The sequence below is a fragment of the Mus pahari genome, chromosome X (genome assembly GCF_900095145.1).
Source record: "Mus pahari chromosome X, PAHARI_EIJ_v1.1, whole genome shotgun sequence".
NCBI classification, from domain to species: domain Eukaryota; kingdom Metazoa; phylum Chordata; class Mammalia; order Rodentia; family Muridae; genus Mus; species Mus pahari.
Genome location: NC_034613.1, coordinates 76,072,567 through 76,077,863, shown reverse-complemented (window position 1 = coordinate 76,077,863; position 5,297 = coordinate 76,072,567).

The window sequence follows — 5,297 nt, the reverse complement described above, 5'->3', positions numbered from 1 at the left end:
AGGACTGTTTAGGTCATTAATCTGATCCTGATTAGACTTTGGTACCTGGAGTCTGTCTAGAAATTTGTCCATTTCATCCAGGTTTTCCAGATTTGTTTAGTCTAGCCTTTTGTAGTAGGATCTGATGATGTTTTGGATGTCCTCAGGTTCAGTTTTTACGTATCCCTTTTCATTTCTGATTTTGTTAATTAGGATACTGTCCCGGTGCCCTCTAGTTAGTCTGGTTAAGGGTTTATCTGTCTTGTTGATTTTCTCAAATAACTAGCTCCTGGTTTGCTTGATTCCTTGAATATTTCTTTTTATTTCCACTTGGTTGATTTCAACCCTGAGTTTGATTATTTCTTGCTGTCCTCTGCCCTTGGGTGAATTTGCATCCTTTTGTTCTATAGCTTTTAGGTGTGCTGTCAAGCTGCTAGTGTATGTTCTCTCTAGTTTCTTTTTTGGAAGCACACTGAGCTCTGAGTTTTCCTCTTAGGAATGTTTTCATTGTGTCCCATAATTTTGGGTATGTTGTGGCTTCATTATCATTAAACTCTAAAAAGTCTTTAATTTCTTTCCTTATTTCTTCCTTGACCAACGTATCATTGAGTAGAGTTTTGGTCAGCTTCCACATGAATATTGGCTTTCTATTATCTATGTTGTTATTGAAAAACAGCTTTTGTCCATTGTGATCTGATAGGATGCATGTGATAATTTCAATGATTTTGCATCTGTTAAGGCCTATTTTGTGGCCAAATATATGGTCAATTTTGAAGAAGGTGCCATGAGGTGCTGAGAACTCGATATATCCTTTTGTTTTAGGATTAAATGTTCTGTTGATATCTGTTAAATCCATTTCTTGTTTGTTTGTTTGGTTGGTTGTTTTGTTTTGTTTTTGTTTGGTTTTTTTGTTTGTTTGTTTGTTTTCTTTTTGATACAGGGTTTCTCTGTATAGTCCTGGCTACAGTGGAGCTCACTTTGTAGACCAGGCTGGCCTCGAAATCAGAAATCTGCCTGTCTCTGCCTCCCAAGTGCTGGGATTAAAGGCATGTGCCACCACACCCTGCTGCTAAATCCATTTCTTTCATAACTTCTTTTAGTTTCATTGTATCTCTCTTTAGTTTCTCGTCCACGATTTGTCCATGGACGAGAATAGGCTGTTGAAGTCTCTCACTATTATTGTGTGAGTTACAATATGTGCTTTGATCTTTACTATAGTTTCTTTAATGAATGTGGATGTCCTTTTATTTGGAGCATAGGTATTCAGAATTGAGAGTTCATCTTGGTAGATTTGATCTTTGATGTGTATGAAGTGCCCCTCCTTGTCTTTTTTAATAACTTTGGGTTGGAAGTCTATTTTATTTGATATTAGAATGACTACTCCAGCTTGTTTCTTCAGACTATTTGCTTGGAAATTTGTTTTCTAGCCTTTTACACTGAGGTAGTGTCTGTCATTTTTCCTGAGGTGAGTTTCCTATAAGCACCAAAAAGTTGGGTCCTGTTTATGTAGCCATTCTGTTAGTCTATGTCTTTTTATTTGGGAATTGAGTCCATTGATATTAAGAGCTATTAAGGAAAAGTTATTGTTGCTTCCTTTTTTGTTTTTTGTTTTGTTGTTGTTGTTGTTAGAATTAGAATTCTGTTCTTGCAGATGTCTTCTTTTAAGTTTGTTGAAGGATTATTTTCTTGCTTTTCCTAAGGCATAATTTCCATCCTTGTGTTTGTGTTCTCCCTTTATTATCCTTTGAAGGCTTGGAATCATGGAAAGATATTTGTGAATTTGGTTTTGTCACGGAATACTTTGGTTTCTCCATCTATGCTAATTGAGAGTTTTGCTGGGTATGATAGCCTAGGCTAGCATTTGTGTTCTCTTATAGGCTGTATAAAATCTGTCCAGGATCTTCTGGCTTTCATAGTCTCTGGTGGTGAGAAATCTGGTGTAATTCTAATAGGTCTGCCTTTATATGTTACTTGACCTTTTTCCCTTACTGCTTTCAATATTCTATCTTCATTTATTGCATTTTTTGTTTTGATTATTATGTGTCTGAAGTAATTTCTTTTCTGGTCCAGTCTATTTGGAGTTCTGTAGGCTTCTTATATGTTCATGGGCATCTCTTTCTTTAGGTTAGGGGAGTTTTCTTCTATAATTTTGTTGAAGGTATTTACTGGAATTTTAAGTTGAAAATCTTCATTGTTATCTATACCAATGATCCTTAGGTTTGGTCTCCTCTTTGTGTCCTGTATTTCCTGGATGTTTTGGTTTAGGAGCTTTTTGCATTTTACATTTTCTTTGATTTTTGTGTCCATGTTCTCTATGGAATCTTCTACACCTGAGATTCTCTCTTCCATCTCTTATATTCTGTTGATGATGCTCCTATCTATGTTTCCTGTTTTCTTTCCTTGGGTTTCTATCTCCCAAGTTGTCTCCCTTTGTATTTTCTTCATTCTTTCTACTTCCATTTTTAGATTTTGGATGGTTTTGTTCAATTCCTTCACCTGTTTGGTTGTATTTTCCTTTAATTCTTTAAGGGATTTTTGTGTTTCCTCTTTAAGGTCTTCTACCTGTTTAGCAGTGTTTTCCTATTATTCCTTGAGGGATTTTTGTGCTTCTTCTTTAAGGGCTTTTACCTTTTTAGCTGTGTTCTCTTGTATTTCTTTAAATGAGTTATTAATGCTCTTCTTAAAATCCTCTACCAGCACCATGAGATATGATTTTTAGATATGAATCTTGCTTTTCGGGTGTGATGAGGTATCCCGGACTAGCTGTGTTGGGCATACTGGGTTTTGATGATGCAGAGTGGTCTTGGTTTCTGTTAGTAAGATTCTTCTGTTAGTAAGATTCTTTCATTTGCCTTTCACCATCTGGTAATCTCTGGTGTTATATGTCCTAGCTGTCTCTGGCTGGAGCTTGTTCCTCCTGTGATTCTTTAGCCTCTTTCAGCACTCCTGGGAGTCCAACTCTCACCTCAGTCCCAGTGGTCAAAACATTCTCTGAAGGCAAGCTCTCCTCTGGTAGGGAAGGTGTAGAGAAGTCTGGAGTTCAGATCTACCTCCTGGCTGAGGATGAAGCCCTGAAGGGACCCTTTCTAAGAAACTCTGTTGCTTCTGCTACCCATGTGCTCTCCTTTGTAGACTGGTCTCAGTGATCCCAATCTTCTGGGTGTGCTAGAACCTGCCTTTGTCCTTTGACTCTGTTGCTGTTAGCATAAGACCCTCTGGGTTTTTTGCAACAAATGTTGTGTTCCACTCACCAGTGATCTCAAGACACTGGGTATGCTAGGGTGCTTGCAGTGTGGAGAGTCCTGTGGGGACCTTGGGACCCTCTGCTAAGATTGTGCCCAAGATTGTGTGTGGGTGACTCTGACTTAAAAGAACCTCAGCCTTTGGTTGGGCAGGTGTCCTTTTTCTCTGTTCCTTCTGGTACAAGATCCTCTGGGGTTTTTTGCAACAGATGTTGCATTCTTCTCACCAGTGATCTCAAGACCTTGGGTGTGCTAGGGTGTCTTCAGAGTGAAGAGACTTCTGACGACCTTGGGAACCTCCACTGAGATTGTGCCCAACAATAACCTAATTTTTAAATGAGCATAGTACTAAACATCGAATTCTCAAAAAGAGTAAACTCAGAGCCTAAGGAGCACTGACTCACATAGTCTGAAGCAACAGCCATGGAGACTATGTGAGTCTGGCTCATGTCCTTTGTATATGTATTATGGTTGTCTTGGTATTCCTGTAGGACTACAAGTCAGATTTTGGGTGCTCTGACTCTTTTGCCTGCTCTTTGGGCCCTTTTCCTCCTCCTGAGATGCTTTAACCAGCACTGATTTGAAGTTTTGTGCCTAGTCTCATTGTAACTTGTTATTCCTTATTAGGTTAATATCACTTGGAAGTCTCTTCTTTTATGAAAGGAAATAGAGGAGGGTAACTGGGAGGATTGGAAGAAGGGGAAGGAGGGGAAACTTCAGTACAAATGTGTGACAGAATAATAAATAAAAAAAATACAAAAAAGGAGGAGAGAGAAATGCTCAATATTAGTCATCAAACAAATACAAATTAAAAGTAATTTGAGATTTCATCTAACAGCATTCAGAATAATAAAGATAAAATAAAACAAATAATAGTTCATGCTGGTGAGGATGTGGAGTGAGGCAGCACTCATCTATTGCTGGCCATAGTGCAAACCTATACAGCTACAATGGAAATCAGTGTGGCATTTCCTCAGAAAGAATAGAATTGATCTAGTGCAAGATCTAGCTGTACTACTTTTGGTCATATACACAAAGAATGCTTTATCATACTACGTATACACTTCCTGAACCATGTTAATTGCTGCTCTATTAATATTAAGCCAGAACTTTGAGACAACCTAGATGTCTATAAACAGATGAATAAATTAAGAAAATGTGATAGATTTATACAAGGTAATATTACACACTGCTGTTTAAAAAATGAAATCATGAGATTCTCCATTAGATGGATGAAACTAGAAAAATAATCATCCAGAATGAGGTAATTCAGATGAAGAAAGGCAAATATATTATGTACACACTTACATGTGAGTGTTAGCTATTAAATCAATGATGCCCAACTATAATCTATAAAACTTCAGAGCTTAGATAAAGAGTATGGGAACAGTGGGCAGGGATACATGTCCCTTGAAGGGGAGTATAGAATAACTATATATTGACATGTGAGGGGTGCAAGGGAGGAATTAGACTGGGAGGATCAAATAGGGAGGGACAAAGGAGAGGATGAAATGGAGAAAATAACAGGGACAGACAGCTAAAGTTAAGTGCTATATGAGAGTCATATAGAAACATATTACAGTAGAAGCTTCCTACCATAACTGAAGCAACATTTATAAAATGAAAGCATTCAATTGATGTTTCCTTACAGTTTCATAGGCTTAGTCCATTATCATCATGGAGGGAAGCATAGTGGTACAAGCAGAAATAGTGCTAGAGAAGTAGCTGAGAGCTATGTCTCGTCTCCTTTGTTTAGTATTATTCTAGCAAGATTCTTATCAGTTATAAAATGACGCATAAATTTATTCAGTTTCCTTGCTCTGTAGTAATCAATAAATTCATATGTCACAGTTTATTTAGAGATTATCCAATTGATTATACACTTCGTAGGTGGTCATTTTTTTTTGAGCCTGTGATAAATCATTAATAAAAGATATATGGAGAGAGGAAGGAATGGGGGTTCAGTATTTAGATACCTTACTTTATATCTGTACCTTTCACAAGTGCGTTATTGAACACTATTTTTAAAACTGATCTCTGCATAATATAAAATAACAGTGATTGCCACAGACGGAT